The following is a 15,365-nucleotide window of genomic DNA, read 5'->3' on the forward strand; positions in this document are numbered from 1 at the left end:
ATGAAAGAGACAGACAGATTATTACTGTAGTTATTTACTTTACCTTTACTTCTTTATAGATATCACTGCCATTATAACTACTCTACTTCATGTCCAACAGGATGCTGTCAGGGACAGGAGGATCAAGAAAAATGTTTCATTTCTGAATCCAGCAGTTTTAACAGCTAACACCCTCATTTAATGTTCAGCACACTATATGATATCCTCCTCACTTATCCAACATGTACAATAAATCCATTTGATTGAATTTGTTAATCATTAATCAAAGTTTCGATCATCAGTTAAATCAACAAATTTGTTGATAGGTAGAGCTACCTGTTGGGCCAACCTTTATTAAAATATACAACTTAAAACAGATTAAAATCAAGAGACTTATTAAATTACCACAAGTATTCAATGTTTTATCTAAAGATGAAGGTTAAACTACCTTAATGTGAATGTTGCACACATGAAGTTATAGTCAGCAGTGTAGTATAATGGCTAAGGAGTTGGTCTTGTAACCTAAAGGTCACAGCTTTGATTCCCCGGTAGGACACTGCTGTTGTACCCTTGAGCAACGTACTTAACCTGCATTGCTCCAGTATATATCCAGCAGTATAAATGGCTAAAATAAGAGCGTCTGCTAAATGCCTGTAATGTAATGTAATAGTCACAAAAGTAATTAATGAAAGATACCACACCACAGCCTGGCTATATTCGGAATGGTTCACTCCATCCCTTTACACAACACAAGGAAATCAACATAAAGCACTCCAGAAGGATTCAGTAATGAAAAGGAGACAATTTCAGACACTACAGATTCGGAATAGGTCACGTGACCGCTATCAGTGGCTAAGTAAGCAAGCATGCAAGAAATGGTAAAAAAGTTTTTTTCAATTTTGAACAAGTGTTTTCCCCAACTGTGTACTTGTGTACTTGTACGAATTACATCTCAGTGATTAATAACAAATATACAATTAAACAAAAAAGTTTCTCTGGTTGCTGCTTATTTTCCAGCACAGCACGTATGACACTGCACATAAATATAAATAATATGAGACCAGGAAGGAGATGTTAGAAAGGTAAAGTTGGTAGGATATCCAACTACCAACGAACGCTTACATTACAGTGTGAAATATCCTCATTATAAAATACCACTAACCTATTTAAAGACACTCAATTTCAAAAATTACGTATATAACTGATATATTTTGAGCAGTAATACTTACATAGCGATGATGAATTCTTATGTGTTCAGTAGATAGAGACAGACAGTAAATCAATGATACATTTCTATCCGCTTCTGTTTTGCACCAGAAAACGATGTCATCTAGGTCTATCAGCAAACATATGGCTTAGCTATGCCCAGAAGTCCTCAATAATTAATATTTTCCAAGAAATTACGAAAAATCGTTGACAATGTTTCGTCTGGTGCAGCATCTTTTACTGCAACCACAGAGTAAATGCGTAAGTGAATGCGATGATGAGAAACCTTTCGGTTACGCTGACCTATAATACGCTATTCCAAGAGCAAAATTAGACATGTTCGAAAGCATCATTAGAAAACTTATATTCTCACCTACTGAATAAATGAATTGTCAATCAAGCTAGACTGTACTAAAAAGGGCGACAACAGCATAAAGAACACGTGTGGTATCACGCACAGCTATTTTGGAAGGTACCCACTACCCAGGCGTTACAAATGCGCGTATATTTCACAAACGGATTGTCTAAGACAATATATGAACACTCAGTCTCAAAAGGGACATCTCTACACGTAAAACCAACGTTAAGGTCCCTATTAAGCCCACCAAATCCGTTTTTCAGACATTTTTAATATATACTGCCCCAATTTAAGTGAGAACATTTTAGTTAAAATGGAAGTCTAATCTCTCATTTGAAGTGTCAATAATTTATTTATACCAATTTCTAATGTTTTTATTGTTTAATTTGTTAAAATATGTCAAAAGTCTGGCATGGGCTTAATGGGTACCTAACGTATGTTGGCATTTGAAATTGGCCAAAATTTCTGGTCCAGCCAGCTGGTTGAAAGTGCAGATATTTTTATGAAGATTTCTGAAGACCGGCTGACTGAAAGAAAAACAGTTTGCAGGTTCAATACTAATGTCAGTATTGGGACAGTAAATGACTCAATTTCAGGATTTACAATTAAACAATAACTTTAATTTATGTTCAAATGGTAATCACATTCAGGCTAGTAGTTTGAAAACATTGTAAAAACACATTTTAAAACCAATCATTGTGGAGTAACATTAAAACATACAGTTCATTGTGAGGAGACATCAGTCATGACATCTTGAAGCTCATGTATCATTAGCCTATAACTTAAAACAAAATAAACAAGAAAGATGTCAACATTTCTGCAATTTCTACTTTCTCCTAGACTAAACGTAGGCCTATGCTCTTTGAGGTGATTGTATCGTTTTAGTAAGGCTATCATTTGCTCCATGTAACCTATCTTAGTAGTGTAACATAACATAGGTTATAGGGTGGTCTAAGCTTAATTATGTTTGTTTGTTTCAATCTTTTGCCCACGTTGTGGTTGTCTTTGCTTGCCAGCTAACAAGTCTTTCATGGCTTTCATCTTATTTTTGTACAGATTTTCAATGACCTCATGATTGCGCAAATAGAATGGTCCAGGTCCCTCCAGCTCTGCTTTGCAGAGGATGAACTTGCGCTTCTATCATGCGTGGGCATGAACTGTAGTTCTTTCGTGTTTTAGTCATCCGAACTAAAACTCATCTGAAAAGTAAAGATTAAAAAATTATTGCTAATGTTAGGATAGAATATAGGTCTATCCAGAATGAATTGACCTATGTAATATCACTGATATTTAAATATGGGTATTAATTATCTGAATTATGAAGCTGATTCATCAGGCGAGGTCAAAATTTGGGAGGAAAATGGTTCAAAGGTGAAAAGGGAGAAAATCCCCATTGAAACACAGTCAGGTGGGCTTAATGAGAGCAGGTGGGCTTAAAGGGAACATCAGTGAATTTATGGTTAAAAGACAGAATATTTTATTCTACGCACATGACATTAAAAAAACAACTATATGAAATAAATCTATATATGGTGCACTAACATAACATGAAAAGTATAAATTGATTGTGCAGAGAAGTAATTAGCTATACTCACTTATCTCCTCCCCAGACAGTGTGATTTTTTTGCTAGCGTCCCCTTTAAGCCCACCAGGTAAAAATGTTAATTAAAAAATAAAGATAAACATACTCATTTATTGTCTATTTAACAGTATAATATAAACTGCATGCAAAAATGTAAAAATTCATGCTTATCATGCTTTATGTCATTGCAATGAACCATACTATGCAGCTACTGTATTGATGCAGCATGTGGTCGGTTTGCTAGCATGCTAAAACTCATATTTTGATTTCAAAAGAAACAATATTTCTAATTCAAGTAATATTCTAACATGTCTCATTCAAAACACTAATCACTTAAATTTTGATAACAAATGAGTACTTACCAAAATATGCAGTAGAATAGGAGTAGAAATATGCAAAAAATGTTATCTTCTAAGGGTACCAAAATCACCAAGTTTTTTTTTGCAACTTCTTCTGGGATCAGCAGGCACATGTCACACATGTGCTTTGATAACTCAATATTGACAAATCTGACTGACTTACAATAAAAAGTGTCATGTATGTAACAAGCAGCTTCGTTGGAAGAAACATCACACAGCAAAAAATGATGATGTAGTTTTTTTAATTTGACTCAGAAGTTGCAAGTGGGCTTATATACATGGTACATGGGCTTAATAGGGACGTTTACCCTATTTATTCAATATTTAGTACCAGATATTTACTGTAGAATGACATGGTATCATTTTTGAAAACTTCTCGTTATTTCGTTATTCGGTGAGCTGTGTTTTCACTGCTGTATTGGCATATCTTAGGGCTACTGTTGGGTTTATCTTGTTGCTTTGACGGAATACGATTTTTGAGTGGTGAAAGAATATTTTTATGAATGCCCAGATAGACAATATTGTCCATTACCTCATGGGTGGGGGGTGTAGTTGGAGATGAGACTGCAGGGAGGGGGTGCGTGTTAAATGAACGACCAGAGCGACAATGGTGGTGCCGCGAAACTCTGTATTCGGCATAGTTGTTGTGTATCGTCTACTAATGAAACTAAAACAAAGTGTTTCTGTTTTTATCTCCGCCAGGCAGTAGCCTGGAGGGGATTGTGCGTTTGGTCGCGTGTGTGTGTGTTTGTGGATCTGTCTGCAGTTAATCTCTAACCGGCCGGTAGGGGCCGCAAGCGAGAAACAACTGCTTCGTCTGGCGGAGATCTGCACTCTACTGAGTGCACTCTTCTAGTTCAATCATACTTGGTTGCATGGTTGCAGTAGCACTGAATGTCTGAGTTCAGCAATCTCGGCGCGCCAGCATGCCGACCACTAGGGCCTTTGCGCTAAGAGGTTAAACTTGCCTGTAATGAGCATAGGATAAAAAGCAATTGGCTTACACTAGCTAGTTAGCCCAGCTACAACTGAGAAACACTATAGCCTACAGGTAGAACACTCTCTGATTTGCGTGATGTAAACATTATTATTAATTATTATTAAATATTTACTAATTGTAATATTTCTTGTTTGCATTTTATTTCAATAAAATAAAAATAAAACATCAGTCTCACCACCACTCTCACAAGAAATACTGAGACATGTATAATGCAAAAGACATGAAAGTGAGGGAGTGAGTAACATTTTTATCCACTATGTATGAATGCTTTAAAGCATTTGCAAGCTTAGTTTGCAAGCTGAATGGGTTTTAGAACTTTTAAGCCGTTCTAGCAGGAGATTCCAGAAAAAACACAAAGAATACGGAGAAATATGGCCACAAACAGCGGCCCCGAACCCCGGCTCACCTACACACGGGACGTTTTGATCAATTTTAGATCTTCTGCAACGCGTCTCCGCTACAATGACACATCGCTGTTACCACCGGAGTGTGTCAAAGGCAATACCATCAAAGCAAGGAAACATGGCAGGAAAGGTGGGGTCCGGGAGCGGATTAAGAGGCAGCCTTATAGACAACCACTTCCATCTATTATGCTCGGCAATGTCCAGAGCATAAGGAATAAGGCGGATGAGTTGCAGGCCTGCACTCAGTACCTCTCAGATTACCGGCAATTCTGTCTTATCTGCCTGACAAAAACCTGGCTCACGGAGAAGGACCCTGATTCAGCTGTCGACCTAGAGGGCTACACTCTCGTGAGGATGGGCCACAACCTGAACTCCAGGAAAAGGGCAGAGGAGTGTGTGTGCTCATCAACAAGAAATATTGTTACCCAGCTCATATTACAACGAAGCATCAGGTTTGTTCAAAGGACATTGAACTATTGGCGCTCAGTCTAAGGTCATACTATCTGCCTCGGGAAATACACCAAATCAGAATTTTTGTTGTTTATATCACCCCCTCCGCTGACACACAGGCTGCTGCCACTATCATTCATGAACTATTATTATCCCAGGCTGAGGCAGAGGCTCCCGACGCAGCCAAATTTATTACGGGGGACTTCAAACTCTGCAGTTTGAGTGAACATTTACCGACGTACCAGCAGTATGTCACCTTCCCCACCCGCAACGAAGCTTGTCTTGACCATTGCTACGGAAACATCCGGGACGCCTTTTCCAAGGCACTGTGTGGTCTGGGGAGCTCGGACCATAACATGGTAAAGCTGGCGCCGGCCTACGAGCCCCGATTACGGTGCGAGCAGGCGAAAAAGGTGGAGGTTAAAAGCTGGACCACTGCTGCGACTGAAGCCCTCCAAGACTGCCTGGAGTGCACCGACTGGGACACAGTGCCAGACGGGACTGATAACATCGATGATGCGCTCGCTATTTCAGGACATACAATTTTGCGAGGATACGATTATCTCCAAAACTCTTTACTGTAGGTTTGATACACGTAATTTTTAATTAGAACAGGCTAAGGCCATTATGAAAGTAAGGTATATGGTGGATGTGGATGCTGTAATTTCTAAAGATGATGTTAGATCATACTTTAGACGTGTAAACCCTTGGGTCAGACGGCATTAGCTGTAGGACACTACGGGCATGTGCGGATCAGCTGGCGCGGCCTTTCCAGAGGCTATTCCAGCTGTCACTGGACACCGGGGCAGTCCCCAACCTGTGGAAAAGATCTATGATTGTGCTGGTGCCCAAAAATAACAGAAAATTTAATGGGAATTTAACCTCTTAGCGCACAGCCCCTAGTGGTGGGCACGCCCGCGTGCCTAGATTACTAAAGTCAAACATTCGGTGCTACTGCAACCAAAGTGTGAGATGAAAACAGAAACGCGTTGTTTCAGTTTCATTAGTAGACGATACATGACAACTATGCCGAAAACGGAGTTTCGCAGCCCCACCATTGTCGCTCCCGTCGTTCATTTAACACACACCCCCTCCCTGCAGTCTCATCTAAAAAACACCCCCCACCCTTGACATAATGGACAATATTGTCTATCTTGGCATTCATAAAAAAATTCTTTCACCACTAAAAAACCGTATTCCGTCATAGCAACAAGATAAACCTGACAATAGCCCTAAGATATGCCTATACAGCAGTGAAAACGCTGCTCACTGAATAACGAAATAAACGAGAAAAAGTTTTTAAAAATGATACCATGTCATTCTACAGTCAATATCTGGGACTAAATATTGAATAAATATAAAACCTTACTGTTGGTTTTACGTGTAGAGATGTCCCTTTTAAGACTGCGTGGTCATATATTGTCTTGGACAATCCGTTTGGGAAATATAGGCGCATCTGTGACGCCTGGGTATCTTCCAAAATACAGAGTATAGAAATACACACGAGTTAATTATTACACATTTAGGTACTGTACCGCATTGTGTGACAATATTTTTGCATTATTTTTTAATCTGATATCAATGTTTCATTTTAAACCCTCATAAGGGGCTCCTTTATATGCTTTATAATGGACAAAAAGCATTTTATTCAATTTTGGAGAGATTTTGGATATGTTTCTGGACCCCTAGATATTTTAGACCACTGTACTGATGGAAAGCTTGTAATTACCACTTGAAAATGATGCACCAGTGAGTTTAAGTGAAAACAGTTGATTTGTAGTGAAATATGTGAATGTGTTTTGATTTACAGCAATGCAGAATTTAGACATTTTGGACAGATTCGGAGACGCTGGGTACACTGCTTAGCCTAGTTTTTGCTTCATAGGGTTCTACATCTCCACCCTTAGATTTTATGAACTTGTGGTCAAGGAGTTCTTGATCCAGGACATAGGCCTATATAGTTTAACATGCTGCATAAATTCAATCTCGCAGTATTTCATTGCAAATTCATTTTTGATTTTTTGTCCAGACAGTTGCATTTGTGGCACTTTATTTCTTCCAAAATCATGAATATAAACTAATCTAAGTTTGTATTGTAAATGGTTCAAATGCCTTGCTTCATTCAGAGACTTGAATTTAATTTTTCAAGTCTCTGTTGTGTTCACATCAGGGATTTTAAAGCTTTAAATAGGGTACCCCCTAAATGGGCAAGGATTGGCCAGATTTGGAATGTGCGCTAAGGGCTTAATCATTAATAATTTCATAATGTATAATTAACTGGCCTTACTGACCTATTAGACATCAATCAATCAACAATTAAATTTTTCATTAACCAAATTCCATACCTCTCTGTCAGGTCATGAGCAGCCTGGTCACACTCATAGCAGTTTAAGGTCATTAGCAGCCTGGTCAGACTCATAGTACAGTAAGGTAAAATGAGTAGCCTCATCAGGCTCATAGTATCATAAGGTTCTATGTGGGGTTTGCACCTGTTCAGCAATTAGGCGCTGTCCAGTGTGTCTTAGACTTGCATACAATGCACAAGCTAGCAAATAATAATCTCTATAGTACAGACCCGTCACACAGTACATTCACCGAGGCTGGTTTTATAAGGTGTGTGTTTGGTCTGGGAGTACAAACACATAGCACCGGCTGGCAAACAGAGGACTAGCAGGTTAATATGCAAACAACAATTTGCGTTTAACGCCCAAAAACCCTACTGTGTGCCACACTACCCACACAGCATCACTTGAAACCTGCTGCCAAGCAACTAGTATCCGCAAACTTGCAAAAGGTCCAGTGCATCCAAAATATGCTTCACTGAACATAGAAACAGCTAGACCAAAATTAAAACATTCCCGAAAAATAAAACAACAAACTAAAAACTCTAAACTAGAAATACCGCCTCGGGGTTGTATGCTTCCACCAACCAGTAGCCAGTGCTCTGTTTTTCGCAATGATGTGCTGGGGTGGTGGTATCAAGGCTTGGAGGTCAGCAGTCTCAACATGGGATGGTGACATGAGGTTACAGTGACCTTGACCTTTGACCACCAAAATCTAATCAGTTCATCCTTGAGTCCAAGTGGACGTTTGTGACAAATTTGAAGAAATTCTCTCAAGGAAAAAACGTGTTTTGTGAGGTCCCAGTGACTTTGACCACCAAAATGTAAACAGTTCATCCTTGAGTCCAAGTGAACGTTTGTGCCAAATTTGAAGAAATTCCCTCAAGGCGTTCCTGAGATATCGCATTCACAAGAATGGGACGGATGGACGGGATGGAAAGACGGCCAACCCGAAAACATAACGCCTCCGGCCACAGCTGTGCCGTCGCGGAGACATAAAAACTCAAAGCAAACTGTCCCATAACTAAAAGCTTAGACACAGAATATAGGGTGCCACTGCCCAGCTGCAGGTCATCATATCTCACACACAGACAGACTATAGCAATGCCATGGTTAAATGCAAAATGTTCATCCACACTCCCCATTTTGCAGGGCACAGAAACAATCAATCAGAGGCTGTGTTTAGAACTCCTAAAAGAGCCAGACATCGATCGTGCCCATCCCAACCCCCATGCACCCTATTCACTGAGTGACAGGGATTTCACATCCTTATCACCATTACATGGGCTTCCAAATGCACAGGGTTGCATTTTTTAATTAGCATGTGTGTAATCGCTGCCGTTACGCACACATTTATACATGTAAATTAGGTCCCTGTCTTTATTGGGACCGTTTATAATAGAGCCCCAAATCTCAGTGCTGGAGAGCCACAGGGTCTGCCATTAGCTACTTAGAACTGATCGAATGACATAGCCAGTTACACAGGTAACCCTCCTCACCTGCAGAACTCCAGATGGCCATGGCCTGATATAGACACTGAGATGATTTCATCTTTCAGCTCAATTACACAGAAAAAGGAAAGAACGTAAAATTGTGAGTACAACAGCATAGCACTGGACTACCAGTCATCTTCAAGAAGTCATTCAAGTTTCCCTGTAATGTACAAAACATTGTGTACAAAACATTTACATTACATTACAGGCATTTGGCAGACGCTCTTATCCAGAGCGACCTACAACAAAGTGTATAACCATAACCAGGAACAAGTATGACGAAACCCCTAGAGAGAAGTACCGGTCCAAGTACAGGGAACAACCGCATAGTTCAACTTGGACCCTGATGGTTAAACTGATTAACACTAACAACGAGAACGGCAACAACGCAATCTATGGAAAAATAAAAATAAATAAAAATACAAGTAGTCGTTAAGACAGTTGATGCGCCTAAGTCACCTATGAAACAGCTGCCTAGTTACAACCCTAAGTTTAGTCATTTACAGGGGGGAAGGGAGGGATGGGGAGAGGTGCAGCCTGAAGAGGTGGGTCTTCAGTCGTCGTTTGAGAGAGAGAATGAGACAAAGGAAGAAACAGAAAAAATTCTGTTGCGTAACTTCCAGAAACAGAACGAGCAGCAACCCTGCTGACCTACTGCAGCTGCAGGAATCCCCCTCTAGTTGTGGCCTTCTCCCGCTGTTTGGCAGCTCTGTTCTAACCTGACCGCTGTCTGGCTGATTTTACTCCGGTTCTCTGCAGCATTGTCACTCACTAGGAAAACAGTCCCTTCCATGATCTCACTAAACGCAAAGTAGGACTGGAGCATCCTGTCACTTACTTACACATGCACGCACACGCACACACGTTCACACACGCGCATGCACTCATGCACACACACAGACCCCCGTATGCTATATGACAGTCTGCAATTATGCATTATGTACTTATTGCTACATAATCATGTCTTCCTGATGAAGTCTGATGTTATAAGAGAGAAAGCAACATGGTCACTGCTCACTCTTCTTCAGATATGCACAAGCCCATTTAAGGCAGCTAAAGACTGGCTCTGGGGGAAAAAATGCCTGAGAATGGCCTAAGGGACATCTTTAGAAGCCAATTTGCCAGGCCAAATGCTTTGCTGGCATGGTGATAAACACTAACATCAGCCTAAGTTCTGTACTCTGTCAAACAGTAAAATCAGCCTCAGCCCTATACTCTGTCAAGCACTAAAATCAGCCTCACCCCGGTACTCTGTCAAAAAGTAAAATCAGCCTCAGCCACCTATGTTTATACACACATATTAAACATAAATCAACCTCAAATTCAACACTGTTCCGATGACACACATTTCTGAAAACACAACATTCATATGCTACACAACACTGTTTCTGATAACACACTGTTCCAACACACAATCCTCCTGATAACACAGTTTGAAGACTTCCTCATTTTTACAACACATTGGCCTAACACCACAGGACAGCTGATCTAGGATTTGTTTTCCACTGTCCATATGCTCACCTTATCCATTATGAGCCGAAGAGCAAAACAGACCTTCAACAGCACTAGATAGCACTTCTGCTTTGAGTAGAGTTACAGTTGTAAAATAAGGTCAGTGCACACAGAATGCTTGGCAGGTGACTAATTAAGCAGCTCTCTTCCATGGGCTTTACAACAAACCTTTAAAAAAATGAAACACCAACCTCAGTCTGTCAAAACTCCACTATAAATAAAGAGGAAAAATAGTAATTCAGCCGCATGGCATTCAGACGGCTCCCAGGTGATGGGAGCGTAGCGCTGTGCTGTAGCCCTGGGGTCACACGCACACACTGTGCTATTCTCTGGGCCATAAAGCCAAGCCGAACATTTCATTATTCACCAAATTCCTGCACGGAAACAGTTGTTATAGAAATAAAAACAGTCATATAAAAACCCACGGCAGATTTCTGGGCCAGATTAAACATGGTAATGGGCTGGTGATGTCAGTGTAGAGTCTGTGCTTCAGTACTGGTAAACTGTACAAAGAGGAAGTGTGTCTGTGCACAGGTAACTTGGGTAAGGTGTAGCAGAGTTCATTTGCTTTGGCTGAGACCATCCTTAAAAAAATGATGCCCTGACATGCCAGAGGAACCTGACAAACAAACACACACAGGAACTGCAATTAGAACTAGGGGTGGGGGGCAAGAGAGAAAATGTGGCAGCAAGTAAAGAGATGGAACAAGAGATAGAGAAAGAGATGGGGAAGGAGGACAGGAGATTGAGGATTGGAGTGACTCATGTGGAGGAGACAGAGCAGGAATGAGAGAGAGAAATATCAGATAAAGGTGGATTTTGTTACAAGAGACATTAAAAGGGTCAGCATCCACAGACTCTGTTATGTGAGATTCAGTTAAGAGCTACGAGCTCTAAGGCTCTCTGAAAAACTTGACTGAATCCACACACGCCCAATCAGAACTCATGACTCTGCAAGCATGGAGTGCCTTCACTCAATCTGTGTCCTGAATCTGTGTCAATTATGAAAGCGTGGATTACACAAGTATGTCACATCAAGGAAGAAAGGTCCATCAGGTTTTGCAGTCTTACAGTGAACACAAAGTAGGGAAAGTCTAGGGCAGTTAGTATCTGCAGGTTTAACTCCAGTCCTGGGGTAGCCGCCGTGCCTGCAGGTTTAACTTCAGTCCTACAGGTTTTTGTGGTTTTCTTTAGCTGCGTTTCCACCGCAGGAACTAGGGTCTAAATTTAGTTCCGGGGGCTTTATTTTACCCCCAAAAAAGTTCCTGCTCGGGGGGTAGTACTTTCCAAAAGTACCGGAACCTTTGGGGTGGGGCGCAAGCGCTGAACATTTCTGATTGGTCGACTACTTGCAGTGTTTTATTTTTAACCGCCATGTTTAAAAATCTGCAGCCGCAAACAGATTTATTTTCATAATAACTTCAAATCAAACTTGTATGTTATGTGGCGCAGTAGCCTAGTTTTGGTTATAGCCTGCCAACGTCTTGGAATTATAACGTGTGCTCTTCTGTTCTTTTCTTGCTTTAGTATTCGTTTTATAAAATGCTAAGCATTCGTGCTGGGACAGCATATTATGTACCAAAACATTCAAACGGATTAATTCAGTTGCTGAATATTTTCTTCCGGATTTTCTTTGGTAGCCCGTTGTAATTGACTCAAAACGTTTGATACAGTTATGTGAGGTATGCGGTAGTTCTGCGTGAAAAGTAGTTCCTGGGACTAAAAGTTCTGGGTACTTTTGGTGGAAATGCAGCTTTTCAATCAGAAGCCATCTTAGGCCTTGTAAACAAGGTGTGTGGACTCTGGGCTCTTTATCAATGGATTCAATTAAGTACTAAAGTGCTGCGAATCACCAAAACCCAACACAGACTGCAGCCCGCCAGGACTTTCTGGAGTCTGACAATTAGACCAAGGTTCTCATTGACACATTTGGTAGAGAACTGGGGGGAGCACACCTCAACGATTTGGTCCTGATCACAGTGAGGCTGATAGTCATGGTCTGGTGTAGCCTAAATGCAGTTGATGGGCAATCTGCAGTCATTTTGATTTGGCATCATGAACAATACTTGTTTCAGCTAACACACTGCACTTGCATCATTCAACAAATTGAACTGAATACTCCAGCACTGTGGCTCCTTAGGGAAAAATAACACTGTCACTTTTTACCTGGTAGAACATCACCACACCTTGCAGAGCTCCAGAGTAATGGCATAGTGTACCAGTTTATTAACAGGCCGTCAACAACATCAGCTGCAGAGCTATACAGAGCTCTGTTTTTACATTGTGTGTGCAAAAATCAGGCTTGAATCTTATGTTATTATGTTTCAAAACGATTGGATCATCTGCCAACAGCGGTCTCATCTGCAAAAATGTATTTTATGTTTCATTTAATCTGTATTAAAGCTGTGGGGGACAGGTGAGGTCCCAAGGTGAGGATGTAGTTCTAAAGAAAAACCAGGGCAGTACAGTTAAGCAAACGTTATCGGTTTTGTGCCATCTGCAGAGTAACAAAGAAAAAATAATACCAGCCCAAACCCCTAAACAAACTTCCAGGTTAGTCCCACTTAGTGTACGCAGAGCAAACTCAGAGCAAATGAGCTCAACTCAAATGACAGGCTAATACCTTCACACACCAACGCCAGCAAACAGGATTCATTCATACCACAATTTGGTTGTTATTTATTGTTTTTTCAAACACATTTTGATGAGTTAATATGAGTTTATAGATTCACAATATTACACCAATATAGTCATATTCAGGATACAAGAACTTGTAGAAGATGCAGTAACATTAATTCTAGCAATGCAATCCTAAAAACTTTTTAAGACAGATACGTAATATCACCAGTCAACTGCATTCAATGACTAACCAACAGCAGATGGTTTAATTATTTAAAAAATTAACGATGCATTATAACAAAAACCAACGTCTGACAGGAATCAAGTCACCTTTAGATAGAAATTAATCACAAAACCTCTCTCGTATGCCTAGACGAAAGACACCGTTTCATTTCTAATCAGTCAAGAGCTGCACGCAATAATCCAATTGAAAAAATACATTGTACAAGGCCAATCAAATGAATTTAAACTTCAAAATAACCTGTATTCAATCAGCAGCGGTCCCATTTACTACCTAGCCGACTATCATCAACGAAGAAACCGTTTTCCTCATAGGTACTGTCTTTATTCTCAAAGATTTAGTTTGACACCTAGATGAAGAGTGGGTCTTAGATGCATTAGGTCGCCGGCGACATTCCGTTTGCGTGCAGCAGGATTAGATTGCTAACGTCGTTAGTCTAATTAATTGTGTAGCGCTGGTTACCTACATCACAAAACGGGCCAAGGGTTGGGTTCATGCCATTAATACATATTGAAATAAATGTTCACCGGTTAGCTCATGGGGTGGAAAGCCTTGCCTCTAATGTGCTGCAGGTGAGCCCAGTCGGGGTGGTTTGGATGTAGCGTTGTAGTCCGACACTCGGTTTAGTCTAGGCCCAAAAGTGAATCCGCGGACTTTCGTCCTCTATCCCGGTGATGAATGTGTTAAACTGGGTTCGCTCCAGCCGAAGGATCCAGCCCTGGGGCGTAGATTTAAGACCAACTTAATCCTATGGTTCCGTAAACACAGGCAGCTGGGATCGCCAGTTAAAAACACCCCCCGCTGCAGATTATCTTTCAGGAACAATCGGGAATTATAATGTGAGGGTGCACAGCTCCACCGGAAAACAGAGCCAACTAGCTTGCTATGGTTATGGTATATCGGAGTTACACACCCCCCCCCAAAAAAAAAAAAACACGAGTAACTGAACGCGTGGAAACTGGTTTTGCTCACACGCAATTTTAGTAATCTAGAGCCAGCTAATTTACGTCTTCGGTTTTGGCACAAGAAGCGGTAAACCCTATAAATCTTATCCAACATGCATGGTTAGTTGGCATCGGTGCATTTGGCACTCTGTCGACGTATTCCTGACCGGCTTTTAATCGATGAAAAAACTAACGCGAGTCAAATCATCCATAACCCGTTCAGTTTAACGATAAAGCCACAGCTAGCCGCCCAGTCCCCGGAATCGACCTGCTGCATCTCGTATTTATGCCTAGTCGTACCAAGATTCATTAGTTAGATCCGTCTCGCTACAAATGCTAACTAGCTTTACCGGGTAAGGTATATTTACGCGGAGATGTTTTTCATATGTTCGCTGTTTTCTGTGATGTCTTGGCTTTTATTTGCCAGGCGGTTCCTGGATAGGTTAAATGTTGCAAGGTTTTTAATGTTATGTCGATATCCAGTAGCACCACAGTTAGTTGTGTTGCTGGCGCTAAGTAGCAACGGCAAACCACAGTACCCTGGACCTCCCTGATCCAGATATGCACATTTAACTAGGCAAGCACGCCTTCAGCTAACCTAAACTTGTGAAGTCCCGGAAGTAAACTGGCTGTACTGCGCATGCTGAGGGCAAAACATTGGAGCTCTTATGAAATGAATGGAGAATATCAGATTTTTGAAGGCAAAATAAAACTTCCCCGATGGTATTCTTCTGAAACTAGATTAACGATCGTTACGTTATGGAAAGCAGATTGGAAAAATATGTAATCAAATATGTACATTTAAGACATTTTTTCACGAGTTCTTGACCAAAGCAACCATTGTTTAACAAACTGTCAGACAATGAAATTTATGAT

General features: G+C 40.7%; 1 protein-coding gene across 3 annotated transcripts in view; it reads right to left on the minus strand.

Annotated features, from left to right (window-relative positions):
• The window catches only part of LOC135259519 (palmitoyltransferase ZDHHC5-A-like), a 42,587-nt gene extending 27,463 nt beyond the window's left edge, over window positions 1-15,124 (minus strand). For 2 of the 3 annotated variants that reach the window (XM_064344016.1, XM_064344018.1), the window contains exon 1: window positions 14,102-15,124. The gene's annotated coding sequence lies outside the window, so the exon portion shown is untranslated. Of the gene's footprint in view, window positions 1-14,072 lie in introns of all 3 variants that reach the window. The other variant, XM_064344017.1, reaches the window with a different exon arrangement.
• Between the last annotated feature and the right edge of the window lie 241 nt (window positions 15,125-15,365).

This window comes from Anguilla rostrata, chromosome 7 (assembly GCF_018555375.3).
Source record: "Anguilla rostrata isolate EN2019 chromosome 7, ASM1855537v3, whole genome shotgun sequence".
Taxonomy (NCBI): Eukaryota; Metazoa; Chordata; class Actinopteri; order Anguilliformes; family Anguillidae; genus Anguilla; species Anguilla rostrata.